Source organism: Mobula birostris, chromosome 1, assembly GCF_030028105.1.
Source record: "Mobula birostris isolate sMobBir1 chromosome 1, sMobBir1.hap1, whole genome shotgun sequence".
In the NCBI taxonomy this organism is placed as follows: domain Eukaryota; kingdom Metazoa; phylum Chordata; class Chondrichthyes; order Myliobatiformes; family Myliobatidae; genus Mobula; species Mobula birostris.
In genome coordinates this window covers 208,069,196-208,096,431 of record NC_092370.1, presented here as the reverse complement: position 1 = coordinate 208,096,431, position 27,236 = coordinate 208,069,196, and the positions used below count along the sequence as shown (strand labels likewise).

Genomic DNA, 27,236 nt, shown 5'->3' with positions numbered 1-27,236 from the left:
TCGATTTATTAAGCATGTGTGAAAGAACATGAATCGGAGGGCTGTATATGGTGACATACAAGTACCTTAATAATAAATTAACTTTGAACTATTCCTGCTGGTTAGGCTTCCTGAGGGCTGCACCTCCCTCAAGATCCCTTTGTTCCTGCATGTCTGTAATTGAATGAGGATAAATGTAGATTTCACAAAGATAAGTGCTTAAAAAAAAACACACATTTTGATAGGAGCAACAGAAAAGAAAGCCTATTACTACTTCTTATTACTATTCCTGAAAAGGTTACCAAAGGAAGGTGCCAATATAATTACAAATACCAATATAATTCCGGAGCAGAGTAATGATGGTGCTAAACAGCGACTCCTTTGTTTGCATCTTCAGAAACAGCTCTACTTCCATCTTTAATATCTCTACTTTTCCCTTTCAGGGTTCCTTTGAAGACCCTTACCTGAGATACACACTGACCGGTTCTTTGCGGGAATGGGACCCACTCTTGGGGTTTCATAACTGGCCGTTGTTGCTTGGCACGCCAGGGGCTCAGTCCAAGAGCTTAGGATCTCGGGGCTCTGGAGACGGGTGGATCGAGGGTTAGTGTCATGGCAGGAGACCCGTGTGTCATGGGGGGGGGGGGGGAGGTCGAAATATCTGCAACTGTGTGCCCGGAGACCCAAGCTCTTTGAGATCTTTGCACACAGAGCTCGAAAAAAGCGACATTTAACATCGTAAACCAGCGAGTTGTTTGTTATGTCTCCCCGCTCGCTGGGAAAACGGAGACACCACTTTTTCCCTTATTAGGGAGAGAGAGAGCCTGTGGTATGTTGTATACCAGGTGAAACGTGAAGTCTTTGGGGTAACTGCAAGTCTGTGTCTTTGCTGTTGCTTTGCTCGTGCTTGAGTGCTCGGCGGCGGGTGCCGATGCTTTTTTTTTGCCGGTGGGGGGAAGGGGGATTGTCGCTTGCTGCTGCTTACGAGCGGGAGGGAGGGGACTTTGAGGTTCTAACATTTAACAGTTGTTCATTCTTAGGGGCACTCCCTTGTTTTCGTGGATGTTTACAAAGAAAAAAGCGTTTCAGAATGTATATTGTATACATTTCTGACATTAAATTGGGCCTTTGAACAAAGAAAGTTTTTTACATAATCAAGAAGGTGTAACTCCAAGTCAGATGGAAGGATAATGTGATCTCAGAGAGCCAACACACCAATCTTGAAATGCTGCACTACAGGTTAAGACCATAACTATTTGGCACATTGACTCTGCTCCGCTATTTCATCACGGCTGATACAAATTTCCTCTCTCCCCCAGCCTCCTGCCTTCTCCCAAATCCTTTCATGCCCTGACCATGCAAGAACCAGCCTCTGCCTTAAGTATACATAATGACTTGGCCTCCACTGCTGTCTGTGGCAAAAAATTCCACAGATTCACCACTCTCTGACTAAAGAAATTCCTCCTCATCTCCATTGTAAAAGGATGACCCTCTATTCTGAGGCTGTGTCCTCTGGATTTAGACACTTCAACTATGGGAGACATCCTCTCCACATCCACTCTATCAAAGCCTCTCATCATTCAATAGGTTTCAATGAGGTCACCCCTCATTCTTCTGAATTTCAGTGAATAGAGGCCCAAAGCCATCAAACTCTCTTAATGTTACAAGCCATTCAATCCTGGAATCATTTTCGTGAATTTCCTTTGAACCCTCTCCAGTTTCAGCACATCCTTTCTAAGATAAGGGACCCAAAACTGCTCACAATACTCTAAGTGAGGCCTCACCAGTCGTTTATAAAGTCTCAACATTATATCCTTGCTTTTATATTCTAGTCCTCCTGAAATGAATGGTAACATCACATTTGCCTTCCTCAACACAGACTCAACCTGCAAATTAACGTCCAGGGAACCATGCACAAGGACTCCCAAGACCCTTTTCATGCTCTTCTTTTGTATTTTCTCTCTATTTAGAAAATAATCAACCTTTTCATTCCTTCTACCAAAGTGCATGGCCATACACTTCCTGACACTGTGTTCCACCTGCCACTTTTTTGCCCAAATCCTATCCAAATCCTTTTGCAGTCTCTCTACTTCCTCAAAACTACCTGCCCCTCCACTTATCTTCATACCGTCTGTAAACATTGCAACAAAGCCATCAGTTCCATACAAATTATTGACATACAACATAAAAAAATTGGTCCCAATACAGACCTCTGTGGAAAACCACTAATCACTGGCAGCCAACCAGAAATATCTCCCTTTATTCCCCACTCTTTGCCTCCTACCAATCAGCCACTGCTTTATCCATGCCAAATCTTTCCTGTAATACCATGGGCTTGTAGCTTGTTAAGCAGCCTCATGTATGGCACCTTGTCAAAGGCCTTCTGAAAATCCAAGTACACAACATCAACCAATTCTCCTGTGCTTATCTTGTTAACAAGGACAGCTAGAAAAAAGCAAAGCTCCAAGGTTTATTTCTACAGCAACAAAGATTCAAAGATTCAAAGTACATTTATTATCAAATACATATAGCATACAACCCTGAGATTCATCTCCCCATAGACAGCCATGAAACAAAGAAATACAATGGACCCCATTCAAAGAAAACATCAAACACTTAATGTGCTCAAGAAAGCACAAATCGCACAAACAGCAAAAAACACAGAATATAAAACATCAAACAACAAAGTTATTGAAACAATCTAGAAATGTTCAGTGTAGTTCAGTTCAGTTCAGTTCAATTTAGCACTTTGTCATCCATTGACTGCAGGCCATAGAGTCAGTCTGCCCTGATCAAAATTGTCCAAAATAGCAATAAAAAAAGGAATACCCAGAAACCAGAAACACATCATAACATGAACTACAGAGTTCAATCCACAAACCATGTCATTTAAACCTTGCTTAAGACCCAAGACTCTGGCAGCAGCAAACAAGAGGGAGAGAGAGACCAGTCAAATGCAGACACCTTCCTTCAGGAGAAGCAAGAAAGAGCGAGAGATAGACTGTCAAACGTAGGTACCTTCCTCTGGCAGCAGCCAACAAGAGGGAGAAAGAGTCCAGTCAAATGCAGGCAGACAGCGCTGAACACCCACTTGCCTTCTACTCTTGTCCTTGTTGATTTCAATCTTGCTCAATTCTTTAATCAGCGATATCAACAAGAAATGGAGTCTATCATGGGCCCATGTCCCATCTCCAGGCCATACACTCCTCTTGAAACCTCATTGAACACCCTTGCAGACAGCAAAGCACCAGTTCATTCATTCGGCCTGAAAACACGCCATCAAATTCTAAATCACAGGTTCCAATAGTAGCAGAGTTCATATTTGAAAGAAGAAGAAGAAATAGGTTCATGAGTTGTCTGAAAGACGTCGCCTTTGGTCACGTTGTTCACTGTCACCATCTTCTTCATTAAACAGAATTGACAAATAGAGATGCTATATTAAACTTATATCTGTCTATAGTTAGAGCACACTTAGAGCAATGTAGTTCTAGATGCCCTATTATCGAAAGGATACAGAGGCACTGGCAAGTGGTTAGAGAAGGTTTACTAGAATGATACCAGAAATGTAAACGTAGGCACCTCAGGAAAGGAAGAACAGATTAGGACTCTCTTTCTTTGAGAAAAGAATGACTGGATCTGATCTAACCTAGGATTTTAAGGTAATGAAAACTTTTCATTGAGTGAAGTGGATACACACATAACTCTGCCATAGACGGGCCCAAGCTCAGCTGTAAATGGAGGAGGATTCAGCACGGGACTACAAACCCCACCCCGTTAATTCCAGAACTACAGAAATGCCAACAGAATCTCCAAAGACCTCATCATTGGGAGAGGAAGGATTTTCACCTAGAAGACATATGAAATCATGTGGTGAAAGTAGAAGACGCAGAGTCAACCAACCTTTAGCCCAGGACAGAGGACTCTAGTGAACTGCTGTCGAAGTCAATGCCCCAGCAGTGCTGAAGAAGAAGATGAAATAGATACACAGAGAGTTTGGCTGCTGTTAGAAGAGCATAATCAGAGATAAGTACATAACATCCAATAGTAAATTCAGAATAAAAAACTGTACCCTGGAGTGGTGAGAATGTGGAATTTGTTCCCATGGGGAATGGTTGAGATAAATAGTATACATGCATTTGAGAGGAGGCTAGACAGCTCTATGAAGGGAAATGAATAGAGAGTTATGTTGATAGGATTTAGATAAATAAAGATTATTATCTAAATGGGGAGAAGGTTCAAACATCAGAGGTGCAGACAGACTTAGGAGTCCTCACGCAAGACTCCCAGAAGATTAATTCACAGGTTGAGTCTGTGGTAATATCTCAGAAAAGGTGTGTTGTCATTGGAGACAGTCCAGAGGAGGTTAACGAGGATGATTCTGGGAATGAAGGGGTTAGCATATGAGGAGCGTTTGGCAGCTTTAGGCTTGTACTCACTGGAATTTAGAAGAATGCAGGGAGATCTCATTGAAACCTACCTAATGTTGAAAGGACTAGATAGGGTGGATGTGGAGAGGATGTTTCCTATGGTGGGGGTATCCAGAACTAGAGGGCACAGCCTCAAAACTGAGGGGTGACCTTTTAGAATGGAGTTAAGGGGGAATTTTTTTACCTAGAGAATAGGGAATCTGTGAAATGCTCTGCCACAGACTGCAGTAGAGGCCAAGACCGTGGGTATACCTAAGGCGGAAGTTGATCATTTCCTGATCAAAGGATATGGCGAGAAGGCAGGAGTATGGAGTTGAGTGGGATTCAGGATCAGCCATGATATTCATAAAATCAACACAATTCCAGGACTTTGTTTCGTCTCAAGTTTCCAAAGGTAAAAATCAACCTTCGTAATTCTCTGAAAAAAAAGAATTTCCCATGATCGAGAAGACAGCTATGAAACTGCAGTTTTCATTGCCAGATTAGTTTCACTGCTCCATTCATCATCTTCACTTCTCTCCCTCTGACTCAGTCCCTGAAGCACGCTTGCTTACTTGCTTCCACCTTGGTTTTGAGAGTTCTAGGTTGGCTGATGAGATCATTGTGGAACAGATGGTACGCAAGAACAGAAAGGCAGATCATTTGGGGACAACTGTATTCCTCTGCCATATTATTGTGAGCTCCCAACACATGGAGTTAAGATTTCAGAGCCATCTTGAATGTTTCTTCTCAACTTTGAGCAACATGGACAATGGCAAGTCAGTGGAGGACCTTTGTGTTGTAGATGTTAAGTATGAGGCCAGTCCATAATGACCTGAAAGTTAGCCGCCAAATACATGGATATGTTAGCATCATCTGCATTGATCAACTTAATGAATTAAGTTCATTCATTAAACTGAATCTGGGAGAAAATGTAATTGAAAGGTCTTCCATTTGTAAATTAATATTCCAGTATGAAGCTTGTTAGAAGTGAGGTACAGCTTTATATAAAGAAGATCAAGGAGCGTGTTGAGGCTATGGCCCAGCTTTGTTTGACACCAATTTGCATGGAGATTTTGAACCCCCTGGTTAAGACGGGAAAAATTCATGGAAGAAAAAGTTGCATTCGACAGCACATGATGTTCATGAGTTACATCAAGGGATGGACAGGCAGAAGTTTTGAAGGACTTATTAGAACTTCTCAGATTAAAAACAAATGGAAGACCACCTATTCTTAAACACAAAAAATGAAGTTGTGATGCTTCTTTCCCCTTAGTTCTAGAACATCAGTAGAATCCTTTAGGTCTTGCTGGTATATGGCCTTTCCACTTTGTGTTGGACAGAGGTGTTGGGAAGGATGGAGTGGACAATTTGCTGTTGTATTGAGTGAAAGGTGCTCACATCAGTGATCTATGTCCCTTTGCTGTGCTTAATATGTTCTCCTCTGTCTTGGCTATCAGTGGGATGATCCTTCAGTGCTTGGGCCTTAACTGACCTAAGGACAACAGTGAAGGTTCTGCTGAGTAGGGATACCATCTTTTCCTGGGGCTTTGCTGGTGCATGTAATTTTAATTTTGTGTTGGGTGTAAAACAGGTCATGGCAATCACTGAGTTGCTGGATTTCCTGCACTCCTTCCACCAACCATCTACTCAGGTCATGGATTTTCTGTTGAACCTCTGGCTGATGTGAGCTGCTTCTTTTTCCTTGAGAAGTGGTGGACTTTTCAGTCCAAGGAGACCTTGTGTTTGCGCTTAATTAGCTCCAGGTCATTCTATTCAAACCTGCCCTTATGTTTTCTGGCAACTACTCAGGGGTTCTAATTATGATGGACTTCAGAGCGGTCTAGATGCTGTGAAAACCCTGAGGCACTTGCTGGATAAAGGTTGTCAACACCACCAAATTCTCACCATTGTTCCACTGGGGTGAGTTCCAGGAAGTTCAAGATAATACTGCTTCCTAAATAATTTTGAAAGCTGCTGTCATTTGCCTTTAATAAGCAATTAACATTTAAAATTTTTGAATGCCACCCCCAAGAGGCTTTCCCAATTGCAGCTTGTACCAGGTTTCTGAGGCAACAGGTTCCGCAGATTTGGAGCTCCTGTCCTTACCCCAACACACCCACTCACAGGGATTAAAGTTCTCCATAATATGATTACCACAGTTGCATTAAACCTAGTTTGTAAAACTCTGTATATGCTTATCTGGAATTTGAACCTTTGTCATCCAAATGATCTTTGACTCTTGTCCTTACAATCACCACTCTGTTACTCTACTACTAGCCACCCGTACAATCTGGTTTCGTAATAAGAAACTGAAAATATTTTATAAACATTAATGGTAAGGTAAATTCATATACTTTCAAACAAATTACATCATGTAGGCACTTTGATTTGTTATCACACATATGACTGAATACCAAATGAAAACTGCTTCCATTTCTTAATTTAAATCATTATTTATATTGAATGATTATAAATCTAAGCAGCAAATGTGTTCCTTAGAGAGTTTCTATTTTGATCAAATGAGTTTTAAATTCCAGCATTAGAGTAAATACTGTATGATCCTTCGGTCCTGGAGATATTTAAATTAATCTTTCATTGTCTGCGAAGTGTTGTGTTGTATACTTTATAATCCAGTTAACACGGGACCTCTTCATGATCCACCTGGTTCTGAAGTTCTTCATTTTAATTCATTGACCTGCCTGTTTTCTCATTGTGTGGGGGATGGTTTGCAGCTGTTTTCTTGTTCTGCAGATGGTGGTGGAGGCTCCACTTTCTGAAAGATGCAAGTGCAGTGATGAAAATCCCTGGGATGGCGGTGCACAGCAGGCCTTCACTGCTATCACAGCCATCTGCCACACAATTAGGGGAGGGTGGACATTATGTTCTTACATGTTTAAAACCAAACAGATGAGATCCAGGAGCAGATTTTAGCAGCAGCAGCCTACAATGCAGACCTGCTTTTTTAAAAAAAGTAGCGCCAATTAACAACAAAAATAAACACTGGTGGGACTTTAGGTGTCAAGCAGAATCTGCTGGGAGAAAAGAATTGTTTCTTTCAGGTTGAGACCCTGCATCAGGACATCTGATTCAAAATGTACATAGGAATTGTACAAGTTCTACAAGAATGGGTATTTTATTAAAGTTTTGATTACTGCGTATTTAAGTCCGAGACTCAATACACTGTGCTTGAATTTGGAATTTACTCTTCCCTCTTTTGGCACAGTGAAATGCAGGCATTGGAAATATATGAAGTAAATCTTCAATTTGCTGTTCAGGGAAAAAAATGGTAAATAAAAGTTAGTAACGAGATTCTGTGCAAACGTCAATTGGCCAGGCAGGTACTAGTTGAAAAGAAATAAATACACACTTCAATGTCTAGCATTGACATCTGTCACCCACTTAGGCGGCTCCTTAGCACTGATGTTAACAGTGTGTGTTTTTACAACAGATGACAATGCACTGTGTTCACTGATGACTTATAAGGATCCACAACAGCTGCTGTCAGGTATGTGCAACTGTGGGTCCAAATATGCCTGTGACATCTTGATGGATGTAGTCTAAAATAAGTATCGTGATTGCCACTATATAAATCATGGCTTGGTCAGCGTGAAAAAAATTACAAGTTGTCACTATCTGTCAAGGTAAAACTCTTCCTGACCAATACCTTCGCCATGATTATTCTGAAGACCGGTGCTCCACCAAGTTGCATCATCTGCTTCTGCTCTACCCCCTGTTCACTCAAGGATACATGGTCAGGTTCTGCTCGAACTTCAGCTACAGGTATATAGATGATGCCACTGTAGAGGACCACAGTTCAAATAACGATGAGTCAGAGTACAGGAAGGAGATAGAGAGCTTAATGACATGGTGTCATGACAACAATCTTTCCCTCAATGTCAGCTAAACAAAAATGCTGGTTATTGACTTCAGGAAAGTGGACAGCACACATGATCCTGTCTATATTAAGAGAGGGTTGAGAGCTTCAAGTTCATTGGTATAACGTCACCAATAGCCGTTCGTGGTCCATCTACATCAATGTCATTGCCATGACAGCTCACCAACGTCTCTCCTTCCGCAGGAGGCTAAAGACATTTGGCCTAACCCGTTGACTGTTACAAATTTTTATCAATGTACCATAGGAATAATTCTGTCTGGATACATAGTGACTTGGTATGGCAACTGTTCCTCATGTGATCAGAGGAAAATGCAGAGTTGTAGACACAGCTCAGTACATCACAGGAACCAGCCTCCGCTCTATGGATTCTGTCTATACTTCTCACTGCCTCAGTAAAGTCACCAGCGTAATTAAAGATCCCACACTTACCCTAGACATTCTCTTTGCTCACGCTCACATCAGGCAGAAGACACAAAAGCCTGAAACTATGGACTACCAATCTCAAGGACAGCTTCTATCCCACTGTTACCAGACTCTTGAATGGACCACATATAATAAGATGAACTTTTGGCCTCACAGTCTACCTCATTATGATCTTGCACTTCATTATTACTTGTACTACACTACACCTCAGTAACTTTTACACTTTATTCTGCATTGTAGTTTACCTTATTCTGGCTCAATTCACTATATAATGACTTGTCTTGTACGAACTGTATGTAAGACAAACTTTTCACTGTATGCATGTGACAATAATAAACCAATATCAGTACAAAAAATCTTCTGGCTCTCCCACAGATTTTTATTTCACCTGTTCCTTTAGTACTTGTTGCCACTGTTAAGATCCTGTCATGGGATCCTTGGAGATCCTACTCCTTCCCATCTGTATCCTCCATCACCCAGTGACTACAGCAGACGTGTGCACACCGATGTGCTATATCATACCCACATCTCCTCCTTTCTGTCCACCAACTTCACTGCCGCTTAAAATACGAGTGCTCTCTGAGTTTAGAGAAACGTCCTCTCCTCTATGAGATTACAGATACTATATCAGATGGCAGTAATGTAACCTTATCAAAATGCAGACATTTCACCTATTAATTCCATGGAACATTAGTCAGCAGAATAGTTCCTCTAATGCTATAGAATCCAGTAGAATCAGTCCTGATGAAGGTCTCAGCCTGAAATATCGACTATACTCTTTTCCATAGATGCTGCCTGGCCTGCTGAGTTCCTCCAGCATTTTGTGCGTGTTGCTTGGTTTTCCAACATCTATTCTCTTTGCTTTTTCACTCAATCATGCTGTATTGCAAAAAAATGCCTACTAACACAATCTTATCGATTTGTATAGAAACTGAGATTGACCAGAAATCCTTCAGTAATTGTATTTTTCCGTGTCTCCTTCATTGAATCACAGAATCCAGGGAGAGTTTGCATCACACTCGTTGTGGATGTGGATTCACAACGGAATAAAAATAAGCAAGTTCAGATAAAAATGGCAGAGATGAGCCCAGTTTCATCCATTTTATTTTCACCCATTTGGTTGTCTGTGAAAATTTGGGCACCAGGCTCCCCATGAACATGCGGCGTGCTGGACAGGTTTACAGGTGCCTCCCATCCATCCACACTCTAGGCCAATAGCAATGGCACTTTTTGCTAGACAAGTGCCACAGTCCCAGCCCAACCAGTGAGCGGTGTCCCAAGGGTATCATTGCATTTAGGTAGGATTGTGACTGAGAGTTGTTCAGACAAAATACTATGGGTGGTAGTTTCGCACGATTGGCTCTTCAGCCGCAACATGGCACAGAATGTCCGAACCTGCAGTTCCTCTCGTACTGAGCAGGGTTATTGTTGTAACAACACATCATCAGCAGGGAAAAACCTACCTGTCACATAACGGTCTAGACCAAGATCACGTTCCCTATCAGTGGTTGGACAATCCAACATCTGGCGAATTCTGCTTCACAATGCTAAGAAGAGCCGATCTTGAAGGATCAAAAAGCAGTGTAGCTATGAGCTCTTGGCCACCACAAGCCAGTTATTACTGTGGTAACTAAAGGTAAAAAAGAACATGAACCTTTCTAGATATAGTAAATCACCATTCTTGTGCCCTAAATCCACCCATAGTATCACACTGTTTTAACTAATTTAATCATCTTTTCTCTATTCATTACAAAATTCATTTCATTAGTTTCATTTCTCAGCACAAGTATAAACAACAGGTTAAGAAGCTGCAATCTATCTGACTCTTTGCCAGTTCTGAGCTATAAATAGACTACAAAGAATTTTTTTTTAGTGATGCTTTGCCTGTAAGAACAGCAATATTAGAGCTGAGAGTTAAACCCAAGGCAACTGTTAAAGTCCTCCCTTACATGAATTCCTAACATACAAATTAGATGCTATGAGTTTTGATAGGCCTATGATCAAAATAAATAAGAAATTAAAATATGCAACACGAAATAAAATTCTGAAATCTGTTAAGTTTTGCTTTATCATGTATTTACTCAATTAGTAAAAAAAATTAATGATACATCATTCATTTTGTACATTCTTCTTACTCTTGGGTAAGATGATGTTAAAAATAAATAAAAGGACAACTTACATTGCTGTAATTACAATTTGAAATCTTGTTACCTGCATGCAAGCAGTGAACGAATGAAGGACCAATGATTAAATTGATCCATTTTACCCAGGAGAAGAGGTATTGGAAATAACTTGATACGTTAGAGATAACTTATTTGGAAGATCCAATCAAACCTTGCAGCCTCTGGTGAATGATATCTGTTATCTATCAAGTAGGGTGCCGTGCACAATCCTGATTTGATGGTGACAGATGTGAAAGCACAGAAGAACATCTGGTGAAACTTCTGAAATGCCTGTTTCACTGCCGCTGCTACTGTGTGATCCAGAATTTCCGGAGAGGAAGGCCCCAAGTCCTTGGCTTTGCTTGTTGCTCGGTGGCCGGGGCTGGGTCGAAGCGCTCGGCGGAGATGGTGCTCGGTGCTCAGTGTCAGAGGGCTGGTCGGAGGCTCGAAGTTTTCGGACGGACTCAGAGTCAGCTGTGGTCGGGTGCTTCCAATGCATCGGCAAGTTTGCGGCGCTTCCATCTGTGTGAGATGATGGGGCTATCGGGACTTGAGACTTTTTTTACCATGCCCATGGTCTGCTCTTTATCAAATTACAGTATTGCTTTGCACTGTTGTAACTATATGTTATAATTATGTCGTTTTGTTAGTTTTTAGTCTTGGTTTGTCTTCTGTTTCTGTGATATCTTTCTGGAGAAACATTGTATCATTTTTTAATGCATGCATTTCTAAATGACAGTAAACGAGGACTGAGTGTCCTCATAATCTAATCTAATCAAGGCAATAACATAGAATGCAGAAATGAATGAAATAAACATAATTCAATAATTTTATATTTTCTAGGGTAATAGAATAAAAGGTATAGTTTCAGAATTTTGAAAAACAAATGTAGGTAGATATTATGAAGCTTTCTTCATAATTAAATTAGAACAATAGCATCTGGAAAGAAAGTAAGATTTATCTTGAATAGTTTTTCAAACTTCACATTATCTAATGTGAGGAACACAAGATGGTACCTGGGTGTGATAACATAGAGTCACAAGAATCCATAAATCTATGCTAGATTTGGGATCAGAAATTTGAAGGGGTGTAATGAAGATACAAAAGAGGGGTTAAATTCAACATAACACAAAGAATCACACTTTCACTTTATTAAATATAATCTCCACACTTTGCAAACTATTCAATTGTATATAACAACCCAACATCGAACTAGATGATATGACAAGCATAGTTTATCTATATTTACAATGTTATATTATATCTGAGTACATGATTGAGTACAGTATGGCCCACCATGCAGGGTCCTTGACATCCATCAAGTCACATTACAAGAACATTCACGTTTGGTGGATCTCAGAATCTGCCATCAGTTCAACTTTGGTTGGTAAAAGTGCTTCAGAAGCAACAATGCAAACGTTATAGATTGGCCAACAAAAATTTATGTTAGATTTTGGCTGGTAACAGAATTGAGTACATGGCTGAAAATAAAGAGGCAGGTAATAAGGAAATCAAGATATCACCAATATAAGTTGATAGTCAATTAACAGCCAATATAAAGTTTTCTTCTGTAAGCAAATTATTAACAAAGGTTGTCAAGTGAGTATCGGGACAACTAGAGAGCAAATTGGACATTTATTGGTGGTAGTAGATATTATGGTTAAAGTACCAAGTAAATACTACAATTTATAATGGCATTTACCAAGGAGGAGGACTTTATTAAACTCAGGACTAAGTTAGAATACTGCTGAGCTAACAAAGTATATATGGAACAGGTACTGGCAATGCTTGAAGTGAAAAATTCGTCTAACCTGATGAAATGCCTCATAAGTCACTGAGGGAACTAACAAATGTGTAGGTGCAGGTCATAGAAGATACAATGATAATACCAATAGATTAGTGGATGCTTATGTCATATTCTAGTTCAAAACAGGTGGTAATCTGGGAATTACGTGTTTGACACTGTTGTACTGTGAATGAAGTCACGGGAGAGATACTGAAGCTGATGATATAGAAGTCTTTATTCATCACGTCAAGCAGACATCATTCTGGAAACACTTTTGAGAGAGGTTCACAAACCCAAAGGTATATCACATTTTTATACACTTAAGATCAAAGGTAACAGTAGCTGATACAATACAATTTCAATAGTTAAACTGACATAGTTTCCTTCAATATTTTGGGTTGACAATGCTTCCCTTGGATTACATATCTACCGTGACAGTTACCTCTGAATGTTCAAACACCTTTGTCACAGAGTAATTCACACAAATAGTCTAAAAACTTCCAGGATAGAAATCCCAGACACCAAAAATTAATGTTGCCAGGGACATCTCTGAGCAAACAAATATCAGAAGTACACAAAAACTATTGATTGCCTATATCTGTGACCACTTTTGATATACTAAGTGCCAACATTAGTCTAGTCTGCCAGCTTGAACTCAGTCACAATGGAGCAAGTAACTTAGCCCATGTTACCTGGTTTGAAGCAGGCCAATTAATACAACTCCATTGACATAATGTTTAGCTATTGCATATGCAATCTCTTAGGCTGTGGAGAAGCCTGTGCTTTTAACTTCAATTTACTGCTTGCAATTTACAAAAATTACTGAAGGTTAATTGCAATCTTCCAGAACATTTACATTTACAATAAGAACTGAAGGCTGGTTCTAGTTTGAATTAATATCTGCTGTATTCACACAAGTCCAGAATAGTTCCTAACATACCCTCCTTTTGGCTCCTAGACAAGAATCTGTCCCAGGAAGACCAAACTTTAAAGAGGATCTGATTAAACAGGACAGTGAAAATGCTGTTCACTTCAGATCCCTTCCCCAATTACTAATCTATCATGTCCCTATGTGTACCAACATCTACACTATCTATCATCATTAATCAGCTACCTACAAGACCACGCAGAGATGATAATGGAATATTCCAGAAATTTGATCACATCCTCTTCGCCCCTTTAATCTCTGATAGCTAAAACTATGAGTAGTGGCCGTCAGTAGTTACTCTGTGGGCAGGGTTTCAGCAAGGTAATTTTGTTTCAGGTTCACAGGCAACAGTTCACATTCCATGCCATGACTGAAGATTATTAAAATGATCTTGATAACCTGTCTTTTGGTCGATCTACAGGAGGGTTGGGGTGGTCTCTATTTGAAAAGCTGCAAGGACCGCACCCTGATGGAACCCCCACCTGGACTGCCCTTTCAATTGCGGGCTCAACCACAGAAAGGACCCAGCTTATTCGTGTTCACTCCCCATCAGCTGGGGTAGCTGCTTTCCAAAGCTGTGTGCGACTTCTTCTCTCCTTCTCATCCGCCTTGCCATTAAGGTTGAGGAACTTGATGTATTTGCCTCAACTCAGATCCCTTCCCATCTATTTTTTCCAAACTCTTTCTATTCTGATCAATACAACTAATTATCTACCTCCAAGAACCAACCTCCATGACAAAGTATAGTTACCGTTATACTTTAAACTTTATCAATAGTTCACTGACATGCTGTCTCTCCAGGTCTGCACACAAGTACAGGTGACATTTGTCCAGACCACCACTTGTGGCCCTATCCACATGGGAGTGAAACCTGTCTTTTCAGGCAGCTCCCTTACTATGGCATGGTCACCTAGCTGTGGAAGGACCATCTTCTGTCCCTCTGGATCCCTCTGATCAGCAAGATGTTTTGGTCAATCCCCCAATGAGTTAACGTGGTTACAATAGCCCTTCACATTTCCATACAGACTTACTAAATTGGCTCTAGTAGTTTCTTCCTGTACACTGTAATTTCATTTTCTTCTGTTGCTCACTTTGCCCCCTGACGTGCCCACCTACTTCCTGTCTGCTCCTTACTCTCCCCTTCCTGGAACATCTTTACTTTAATTGCTGCTGCCTCTGCAGGCAGCTGTACTACTTCTAAAAAGCCTTCACTGTGTTTGGCCTCTACCCTTGGGACATCCTGACATGATTCATGTTCATTGTTCTGTCTCCTACCCCTGTTTGGGGCTGCCGTCTCACTGTGAGCCATATTGTCTGCCCTGAATATCATACATGTTTGTTGTCCCTGTCTTGTCCATGTTACCACTCCTTTTCCTGAATGCTTGATAGCACCTGCCTACTTAATGTGCCTATCCCAGGACAGTACTTTCATTGTTTGGGCACACCCAAAAATCTGCAGGAAGACTTGTTCTTGTTTGAATTAATATCTGCAATATTCACATATCTCTAGAATACTCCCTAACAGACACAATTAGGTGGTGGTGTTACTTACAGAAAAAAAACATTTTGCAGAACCTGAACAGTCACTTGGACAAACAAAGACCAGTGAAAGGATTTCAGATTGGAATATTAAGGGAAAACATGTTTGACTGTCTTGATTCTGTTTTTTTTTTATGAGGCAATATTAAAATTAGTTAAGGAATCTTGTGGGAATGGTATCTTTATTAGGCTTCATGTTATAAGTATATTATTACAGAATACAAGTGGAAGTGAAAGGATAGCATGTATATGACTTCAAGCAAGGGGCAGAAACCAGAGGGCTGCAGAAAATTTTTGGACTGGAGTTCCCTGTCTTCAAGGATCACTACTGATTCTGATGGACATTAATGACTTAGATATTGGGTGTAGGGGACAATCTTGAAACTTGCAGATGATAGGAAACTCGGAAGAAATGCAAATTCTGTGAAAATAGGAGAAGATATCAAAGTGCCAATGGACTATGAGAGGGGGATGTGGGAGTAGTGGGAAATTATAAATTGTTTATTCTCAATGTGAAAATGTTACATTTGGTTTGAAAGGATGAGGAGAAACAATATAAGCTAAGTGAAACAAATTAATAGGGATCCAGAAAGAGAAAGATGGTGGTTGTAGACTGTAAGACATAGGTGCAGAATTAGGCCATTTGGCCTATTGAGTCTGCTTCATTATTCCATCATGGCTGATTTATTATCCTTCTCAACCCCATTCTCCTGCTTTCTCCCTGTAACCTTTGATAGCCTGGCTCATCAGGAATCTATCACTCCCGCTTTAAATATATTCATTGACTTGGTCCTCACTGTGGTCTGTGGCAATGAATTCCACAGAATCACTACCTTCTGGCTAAAGAAATGCCTCCTTATCTGGGTTCTAAATGGATGTCCCTTTATTCCGAGGCTGTGCCCTCTGGTCCTAGACTCCTCCACCAAAAGGAAACATCCTCTCCACGTCCACTCAATCTTGACCTTTCAATAATTGATGGGTTTCAATGAGATCCCCCCTCATTCTTCTAAGCTGCAGGACCAGAGATATCAAACACTCCTCATACATTAATCCTTTTATTCTTGGAACCATTCTCATGATCCTTCTCTGGACCCTCTCCAATACCAGCACAGCTTTTCTTAAATAAAGGAGACACATAACGAATGAACCCAGGACCCATTCTCACAGCACTAGCTATGTACTAACAGACAAAGAAAGAGAAAAAAAAACCTTACTAGAAATTTACTTAGACCCTTGCTTATTTTTGGCCAAGCCTTTTCTCACCTAAGCTCATTGAGCGAAAGTCTGGCCACTCTTAACACTGTTTACTTCAACCAACCCTGTGAATGTGGAAGGACAAGTTAAAAAGAAAGCAACTAATAAGACACCATGTATTCTGCTTTTTATAAATTGATTGTTAAAGCCAAGAAGTGATTCTAGCTGAGTAAAACTTTAGTTTTCCCTAGCTGGAGTACTGTATATAATTTCAGGCAAAACTTGAGACCTGAGAACACGTAAGAGATTTACAAAGAAGTTCTAAGGTTGAGAGATCCTGGCTGCATGGATAGTTTGTAGGAATTGGGATTGTAGGGTGTGATTGGAACAGAGAATGTTGAAATGACATTTGATAGAGATGCTTAAATCATTAAAATTATAGATAGTGTAAAAAAAAGATAAACTATCTACAGTTGCAGGAGGATCAGCCATGCATTTAAAGTGATTGGCAAACAATCCTCAGGTGACATGATAAAATATTTTACTTAACGTGGTTAGGATTTTGAAGTCACTGCCTAAACTAATAATGGAAAACGACTTTGTATAGTTTCCAAATGCATTAAGAACTGCTAATCAAAAGGGCTGAATGGCCTCCATGCATCTGTTGAAGAGAAACTTTGGCATAGTAATGAATTTGGAACATGTTGTGCTGCTGTTACACAGGAAGATTGGAGATATGACCTGCGATATAATTCCAAGAGGCCACATCCTTCCAGCCTTCCTAGTTCAAGGCTATTATATGAATTAAACTGGATATCCTGAATGACATCACAGTTTCTATTCAAATGACTGACTCGCACACGGTCAAAGATGCAACCCAAGACTGAATGAATGAATTTATGCATAACTAAGAAGAAAGAGGAGCAAAGAGGTAAGTAACACACAATAAATTAGACAGAGAATTCACTAGTTCTATTATTAAATTATTTTTAAAGTCAACAGTACTTTATTCATCCAATTAAGTGGATGCTAGTAAAAACTTTGATTTTGCAACAACTCATTTTCAAACTGAATTCAAGCTACTTGATTCTTATTTCAGAACGTGTTTCAGCTCATAATTTGCAACAACTCAACTTGATATATAGAAGATTTAGAATCAGTGAACATTAACTATCGAATGAGGTAATTCAAAGCAGCCAGTTATTCCCATTCATTTTACCTAACTCCCCCTCCCCCATTTCTGTATCCAATTTTATTTTGATGGTCGCTATTAATTCCACTGTCATCATAATTTGTTGCTTTCTCTTCTGCTGCAGCTACTATTTGATCTGATATTGAGTTTAAAAAGCTGATATTGCCAATCTGTCTCATGCAGTTCTGGTGGAAGTTCTGCTCCAGAAGACCATGTAATATATTTTATGGAAGTTTGCCTTTCAGAAATTGTTAATGAGCATTTCTCAACATGCTTAAATCTGTTAAATGGGATTAAATGACATCTGAAGTTCTGAAAATTGTGGGATTTTAGAGCCTAAATTATTTATTTGCTCAACTTTAATGCTATTGGTTAAGTGCATCTCCTGCACACCTCAGCTGTAATTAACATAATTGAGCAGATGGTTACCCATTCAGCAGCTGAGCAGATTGCCTTGTCTAACATGATAATGACAATCATATCAATCATGGACCAATCACTGGAAACAAAACTATATTTCTTGCTTTATTCTGAATATAATGTGATCTTAATTATTCCTCCTTTTAAAAGAGTCTCTTTTCAGATTATAGTGCTACATTTCAAAATAAGGAGAAAAATATCTTCATTTAGTGCTAAAGGCCAGTTCAGATACATTTTGTTTGAGATGTGCTTAACCAAATGTCATTTAAGATATAAGACTTCAGTGGTATGAATCCAATGGTCAAACTGAAATACTATTTGTCAGCAGACAGATAATACGTACATTGCTATTTGTTTCCCAAAGATCACCAGTTTGAGCCTTGGTGTATCATGTCTATTGTATGCAAAGGTTTAAAAACAATTTCATGGGAATTAGATGATGCTGTTAATGTGAGGTAATTATTTTAAAATGACTTTTAATCCCTTATCCCAGCTCTAGCATTTAATGAGATCTCATCTGATATTTTACTTAGGGTCATTTATATGCACAAACTATCCCTTGGTTCCCTGATATCCACAAATCTGATTATCTTGGTCTTTAATATATTCAGTGACTGAGCTTCACAGCCTTCTTGAAAAGAGAATGCCAAAGACTGACAATGCAATTGTTTCTGTCTTGTCCCACCTGGAAAATGGGGTCTCATATGTCAGGCTGCTGTTTACAGACTTCACTTCAGCATTTAACACTATCATGCCCCAGAAACTGGTGGGAAAATTGTCCCTACTGGGCCTCAACACCTCCCACTGCAACTAGATCCTGAACTTCTTAACAGAAAGGCCATAGTCAGTCTGTGTGGGCAGCAACGTCTCCAGTCCCATCATTACGCTGAGTGCTCAGCCTGCTACTGTTCACACGGCTGAGGCATGACTGTGTCGCAGGATTCAACTCAAATCGCATCATCAAGTTTGCAGATGACACAACAGTGATTGGCCTCATCATCAACGATGATTCGGAGTACAGAGAGGAAATGGAGCAGCTGGTGGACTGATGTGAGAAGAACAATCTAAGTCTGAATGTGGCAAAGACCAAGGATATCATTGTGGACTTCAGGAAAGTGCAGATGAACCATCCCCTTCTACGAATACATGGCTCCTCCATAGCGAGAGTTAAGTGCACCAAGTTCCTGGGAGTTCACATTATGGATGACCTCATCTTCCTGAATAAGAAGGCAAGGCAGCATCTCCACTTCCTAAGGAGATTGAGGAAAGTGAGGCTTGCACCCCCATATTAACTACAATTTATAGGAGTGCCATTGACAGCATCCTGACAAGTTACATCTCCATCTGGTATGACAGCAGCCAAGCATCGGACCAGAAGTCCCTGCAAAGGACTGTGAGAATGGCTGAGAGGTTCATAGGAGTCTCCCTACTATCCATCGGGGACATTTATCAGGAGTTCTGTGTATGGAGGGGACTTAGTATTATCAGGGATCCCACCCATCCATCCAACATCCTCTTTGACTTTCTACTATTAGGCAAGAGACTCCAATGCATAAAAACAAGAACGGTCAGGATGGGAAACAGCTTCTTCCCTTGGGCTGCTAGGATTCTGAACTCCCTGCCGCATCGTGTGTTGCTTGAATTTCTAGCATCTGCAGATTTCCTCGTGTCTGCATTCAAAGCGCCATTGGTTAATCTGTTCTGTACCTTACAACATATAAATTATGCATTTTAGTTAGTTTATTTATGCTTAGTTCATCTGTAGATTTTATCCTTATTTTTATGTTATTGTGCGTTATATATGTTATGTATACTACAGCACTTTTCACCCTGGTTTGCAGAAATGTTGTCTTGCTTGATGGTATACATGTATATAGTTAAATGACAATAAACTTATCTTGACTTAATGATGAGATAACAACTGTGGTTCTCAGTGAGAAGGAAAACTTTGGACTGTGGGATAATATAGATGGGCAGAGAATTGTGAGGTTATGCATTTGGAGGAATGCAGCAAGGCCAAGAAGTTCAATCAATAGATTGATACTGAGTGTTGTGGAGAAACAAAAGAAGAACTTAGAACCTATGGTAACAAATCCTGAAAGAAATCTGGACAGATCAATAATGTGATTAAAATGTCACATGAAATATTTTCCTTTCTTAGCTGAGATATACAATATAAAAGAGGGACAGCTGTACCTTAACCATATATAACATTCGTTAGACCATGGGCTGAGTTCAGCACACTCCTGCTACCACGTTACAGGATATATGTTATGTAATAGAGTTGATGGAGAGGGGATTTATGAAAATTTGGCCACGATTTGAAAACTGTAGCCGTGAGGAAAGATTGAATGAACTGGTTTTATTTGAAACAAAAGAGGCCGAGGGAAAGATATGGTTGAGGCGTAGCTAAAACAAATTGTAGTCTACTTCCTTTAGCAAAGATGTCAAAAACCTGGAGCATAAACTTAAATTTAAAATAATTAGCAGAAGGATTAGAAGGGAGATGAAGTAAAAAAAATTACTTGGTAAGGATCTGGAACTCACTGCCAGAAAGGATGGTAGAAACCCTCATCGCAGTTAAAAATTCCTTGTTTGTGCACTTGAAGAGCAGTGACCTGCTTGGACCTAGTGCTGGGATAGCAGTTCTTTGATCTGCATGAAGAACACAATTGACTGAGTAAACTTTCAATCATTCTGTGATTCACAAACTTTTTTGATACTTCATCATAGGCAGCAGAAGGAAGGAGGGAACCAGCAACCTGCAGGTTGAGCAGCATCTCTGGGGGGAAGGAATCGTTGACATTTCAGGTGCATGAGGGCCACAAGATTGCACATTACTTTAGATATTAGCATCTGAACTCTCTGTGTCATCAAGAAGAATGGGGTGCCTGATAATCAGCATCTTGTCAGAGTTCCCTTAAATTACAGGGGAAAATTGGAAGGAGCAATGAGGTCATGTAGAATGAAACCAATAACTATGCAGCTAAGAAGGTCAAGGTGCACTGATTCCTACCTACTGATACAGAACATCCCTCCTTCACTGGGACCTTTAGTCCCTGCATGACCTCTACTTAGTCCCTGTGTCATCTTGAAAACTGCTGCACTGTGTTGGCCAGTCTACTCCACACTCACGGCAGAAGTGAGGAAAACACTGCTTATTCAGCACTCTAATGTATCATTTCTTAATGCATGCATTACTAAATGACAATAAAAGAGGACTGCGCATCTTCATAATCTCATGACCGTCCTACAGGTGTCTGATTTAATACTTCCAGACATATTCAAATTATGATAATCAGTAACTTGAACCAGAATTCTGTACTATAACCATTAAATGGACGTGTTTTTGTATCACAAAACCCATTTAATATCTGATTTCAGTTTTTCATTAAAATCAATTTCTGCAAAGGAGCATTTTTTCACAGGTTGCATTAGGTATTAGTTTCCAATATCTAGTCTTAGGAAAACAGTATAAGCTTATTTTATATCAAAGGTTCAAAGGTTCATTTATTAGCGAAGTATACAACTATGAAAATCTTCTTCTCCAGATATCCACGAAACCAAGAAAGAAAAGAATGGCAGCACGACCGTCAATCCCCAAATCATCAACTCCCAAATCCCTCCTCCTCATGCAAAAAAAACAAACAAAATGGAACATATAAATGGAAAATACTGGAGATGCTCCCAAATCTGTAAGTACTCAGCATACCAAACAGCATCTGTGGAGAGAGAAAAATAAGAGTTACCTTGTTATCATAAATAAAAGCGAAGGGTGGGAAAAGGAGAGGAAGCGATAAAGACAGGACTGTGCTGGAGTACAAGACAAGAGATATTAAATGGTGTAATGCAGGACAAATAAAGGGGAAAATGGAACAGATGAAGAAATAAAAGATCAATATTAAATATAGATAGAAGATTCAAAGTTGGCTGACTGGCAGGACACAGAGAGTAGGAATAAAGGGGGCCTTTTCTGGTTGGCTGTCAGTGACTAGTGGTGTTCACCACTAGTAGGAAGGCTTCTTTTCACATTGTATGTCAATGATTTCGATGGACTGAATTGATAGATTTGTGGCCTAATTTGCGGATGATACAAAGATAGGTGGAGGTGCAGGTAGTGTTGAGGGACAATACAGATTAGGAGAATGGGCAAGGAAGTGGCAGATGGAATACAGTGTAGTGAAGAGTATAGCCATACACTTCGATAGAAGGAATAAAGGTGCAAACTATTTTCCAAAAAGGGAGCAAATTCAGAAATTGGAGGTGCAGGGAGACTTAGGAGTCCTAATACAGGATTTTCTAAAGATTAACTTGTAGGTTGAGTTGGTAGTAAAGAAGGCAAATCCAATTATAGCATTCATTTTGAGAGTATTAGAATATAAAAGCAAGAGTGGAATGCTGAGGGATTAAAAGGCATTTTTCTGCACTTGGAGTATTGTGAGCAGTTTTGGGACCCTTATCTAAGAAAGGAAATGCGGCATTGGAGGAGGTTCATGAGAATTATCCCAGGAGAGAGGAGCATTTTATGGTTCTGAGCCTGTACTCACTGGAGTTTAGAAGCATGAGGGGATCTCACTGCAGTTTATTAAATATTAAAGGCCTGGATAGAGTGGATGTGGAGAGGATGTTCCCTATAGTGGAGGAGTCCAGGGCTAGAGGGCACAGATTCAGAATAAAAGGATGCCTCTTTACAACGGAGATGAGGAGGAATTTCTTTAGACAGAGGGTGGAGAAACTGTGGAATTCATTGCCACAGACAGCTGGGGAGGCCAAGTTATTGTGTACAGTTAAAGCGCTGGTAGACAGATTCTTGATTCGTCATGGCATCAAAGGTTACAGAGAGAAGGCAGAAGAACAGGGTGGAGAGGGATAATAAATCAGTCAGGATGGGACGGTGGAGCAGACTTGATGCGTTGAATGGCCTAATTCAGCTCCCAATTCTTATGGTCCTATGGTTTATGAGTTACTATTCTTTAATTGATTTATTTCATTCCTTACCTAAATTTTCTCACTTATGATTTGAGAATTACATTCTGTATACAATTATTCAATATATAAATGAACAAACTCTCTAGAATTTTTCAATCTATTCTTATTTTGAGTTAACAACAAGTCACACCATAACCTTCTCCAATTACCTTGAACTTATGAATGATGCCAACTTTAGATGATAATATATTTACCGCATTTTATATTTGATCCAAAAATATAATGACCCAAGATTAATTCAGGTCAATGCATGTGTTTTCATAAAATCACATACACTCACAGCACATGAGTGGTTTTATGGTTGACATAAATGGCTTTCTATGCTTGGTTTCTAGATTTTTACAAGATGATTATGTTCTGTCTGTAATTGCTGCAAGTACCTATGGCACTAGGAACTTAGATCAATCTTTGAGCTAATCCTGGGGATTGTCCTGTGGGATAATTCATTTAGCGATCAGTACTGTATAAAAACATTAATCAGAGAGGCCATAAAAATTGAAGGGGTGTGGCACATGCCACTGTAAAAGAGATTTATATACGTTACGGAGCCGGATATAGGATTTTTACCAAGTGATTTTTTTTGTGCTTACTTGATCAAAGAAAGCTTAGTATTGAGACTGTAATGAAAAGAAACAGAAAGTACTTTTCTACAACAATTATACCTATTACCAGATTAAATGTATATCCTCTTCTCTGCAGTGCCCAGTACTCCTGATTGTTAATATTGGCACATTAGTTACTTATTTAATTTATGGCAATTATTTTCTGGTCATGTGCTGTGATCATAATGCTGCCTAATTATTTGTAGTTTACTGATTTACATAACACTATTGGGAAAGATGGGAACCCAAGAAATTATTTGCTCATTGTTTGGTGAGGCCTGAAGTAGATGATGGATTCAAAAACACCACAATACCAATAAAGGCGGTACAGACAGAGACTTTTGAAACAGAAAGTAATCTATGCTTCAACATAGCTTTATTTTCTTTTAGACTTAGAGCTCCCACTGTATCCTGAGGGAAGAATTTGATTACCGGAAGTAATAAATAAATATAAAAGACAATATTTTATTGTACAGTTTGTCTTTGGGCAAATGTGGTGTCCCAAAACTCAATTAAAATATTAACTGAATTCTGGGAAAGAGTAAAAATGTGCAATTTCAAGTCTTCAAAAAATAAGTTGTCAAGAATTTTTCAATCACTTATCACTACTTCGTTATTGCCGCGCTGATTATTTCATTAAATAAAACATTAGAATGAGTCTCTTGAATCTAATTGGCAACAGTGCAATTGACATAAATTGTGAGTTACATTTTAGCCCTGATTGTGCTATACTCTTCCATAAGAATAATATATTGGTCTTTGACAGTAATATGCATTCTAGAGCTGTGTGCGTTCTGCTGACAATATTATTTAATGTACTGCATTCTTACTTGCTAGAACCATAATTTGTTGTTGTGAACAATGTGGTTTATTTCAATTGGAGCTTGACGAATTTGAATATTTTAACAATACAGGCAACTTCTTGTTTATTAAGAAACAGTACCCGGAATTAATCCAGGAAAAGAACCCTATAAACAAAAAAAGGTATGCCACCAAAGATGCAGGGTTATTTATGATAAAGTAACACATAAACCAGCTGAAATATCAGAATCAGAATCAGGTTTAATCCCACCAGCCTATGCCGTGAAGTTTGGATATTTGTTAACTTTGCAGCAACAGTACAATGCAATATGTGATAATAGAGAGGAAAAGAAGATTGTGAATTACGGTAAGTATATATATATATATAAAAAATAGTTAAATTGAGTAAGTAGTGCAAACAAAAGGAAATAAAAAAGTAGTGAGGTAGTGTTCATGGGTTCCACGTCACATTTAGAAATGGGATAACAGAGGGGAAAATGCTGTTCCTGAGTTGGATTGTGTGCCTTCATGCTTCTGTACCTTCTTCCCATTGGTAGCAATGAGAAGAGGGCATGACCTGGGTGGTGGAGGTCTTTAATAATGGACACCGCTTTTCTGAGGCACTGCTCCTTGAAGATTATCTGGTTACTATGGATGCTAGTGCCCATGATGGAGGTAAGTGTATAATTCTCTGCAGCTTACTTCAATCCTGTGCAGTAACCGCACTCCCCCACCCCACCCACCACCCCCACCAATACCAATGCAGCCAGTTAGAATGCTCTCCATGGTACGTCTGTAGAAATTTGTGAATGTTTTTGGTGACATGCCAAATCTTTCTAAAACCTCCTAAAGAAATACAGCCACTGTCTTGCCTTCTTTATAGCCACATCAATATGTTAGGATATTAGGTCCAGGTTAGGTCCTCAGAGATGTTGACACCCAGGAACTTGAAATTGTTCACTCTTTCCAGTTCTGGTCCCTCTGTGAGGACTGGTGTGTGATCCCGCACCTTCCCCTTTCTGAAGTACACAATCAGTTCTTTTGTTTTACTGATGTTGAGTGCAAGGTTGTTGCTGCGACTCCACGAAACTAGCTGGTATATCTTGTTCCTGTACACCCTTTCATCATCATCTGCGATTCTGCCAACAATGGTTGTATCGTCAGCAATTTATAGATGGTATTTGAGCCGTACCTTGCCCGCAGTCATGGGTGTACAGAGAGTAAACAGTGAGCTAAATATTCAGCAACACCCCATCAGTAGAGGGAGGCTGAAGGATTAGTACATTTTAAATCCACCAAATTGCTAGTTTTCAGCTCAAGAACACTTCATAGAAGAAACTATTCTTTTAGAATTAATTAATGGAAATGTATTACTTCTTGTTGTTCTCAGGTATCTGTTACTTAATTATACCTTAAGTTTCAGGTCTGACACATGCTGTCTTTACAAGCCAGGCATAGCATAGGGATTTAACGGCTGTTTTGTGCACAGAATACAGACAATATTGGGGTGGGCACGGTAGTATAGTGGTTAGCACAATGCTTTACAGTATCAGTGGCCCGGGTTCAGTTCCTGCCACTGCCTGTAAGGAGTTTGTCTGTTATCCCTTTGACTGCATGGGTTTCCTCTGGGTGTTCCAGTTTCCTCCCACAATCCCAAGATGTACCAGTTAGTAGGTTAATCGGTCATTGTAAATTGTCCTGTGACTAGACTAGGATTAAATCAGGGGATTACTGGGTGGTGCATTTCGAAGGGCTGGAAGGGCCAATTCTGCACTGTATCTCAATAAATCAATAAATCAGAACATGCTTAGTAAGTACATCATGTGTCTTCAGCCATTCAGTAGCTCAACAACATTGTCTTAAAAGATGCACAGTGCAAATAAGAGAAAACTTGTGCCTTTATTTTTCCCTTTTCATTTGGTATGAGTACTCCTGTCTGGGTAGGCACTATGAAAATGTATCTTTTCAGACAGTGTCGAGGTAAAGTCATCACCGTGCAAAGTCTCTAATTAGTCATGCACAAGGGTTGATTAGTAAATTTGTGGATGACACAAAATTACAAAGTGTTGTTGATAGTAAAACAAACAGCTGTCATCAATTACAGGGAGGTCTTGATCAGGTTGGGAAGTGGGCTGAGGAATGGCAAATGGATGTCAATACAGGTAAGTGTGAGGTAATGCATTTCGGAAAGTCAAGCCAGATTTATACAATGAAAGGAAGGGAACTATGAAGTGTAATGGAGCAAAGGGACCAAAGAGTGAAAGCCCAGTTCATTAAAAGTGACATCTCAGGTAGACTAGGTAGTGGAAACAGTGTTTAGCTTGCTGGTCTTCATTAGTCAAGGCACTGAGTTTAGTCCTTGAGGTCTATAATCGGTGCCTAAGTCATTGGTAAGACCAAACTTGAAGTATTGTATACAGTTCTGGTCACTGTTATAGAAATTATTGAATTGAATTGAATTGACTTCTCCTCTTACGTCCTCCATATATGTGAGGAGAAAAAATCTTTATGTTATGTTTCCTTCTAAATGTGCAATGTGCAATTTATAGTAATTTGTAATAAATAGTATATACAGCATAACAGTCAAGATAGCATAGAAATAGAATTGTATCAGCATAAGTTAATCAGTCTGATGGCCTGGTGGAAGAAGCTGTCCCGGAGACTGTTGGTCCTGGCTTTTATGCTGCAATACTGTTTCCTGGATGGTAGCAGCTGGATCAGTTTGTGGTTGGGGTGACTCGGGTCCCCAATAATCCTTCGGAGCCTTTTTATGCACCTGTCACTGTAAGTGTCCTGAATAGTGGGAAGTTCACATCTACAGATGCACTGGGCTGTCCGCATCACTCTCTGCAGAGCCCTGAGATTGAGGGAAGTACAGCTCCCATACCAGGCAGTGATGCAGCCAGTCAGGATGCTC

At 39.7% G+C, this 27,236-nt stretch overlaps 1 protein-coding gene across 1 annotated transcript in view; it reads left to right on the top strand.

The window, feature by feature from the left end:
- Positions 1–24,893: 24,893 nt before the first annotated feature.
- LOC140203952 (protein LBH) overlaps positions 24,894–27,236 on the top strand; it is an 83,121-nt gene continuing 80,778 nt past the window's right edge. Inside the window, exon 1 of the mRNA XM_072270160.1 lies at positions 24,894–24,994. The gene's annotated coding sequence lies outside the window, so the exon portion shown is untranslated. The remainder of the gene's footprint in view (positions 24,995–27,236) is intronic.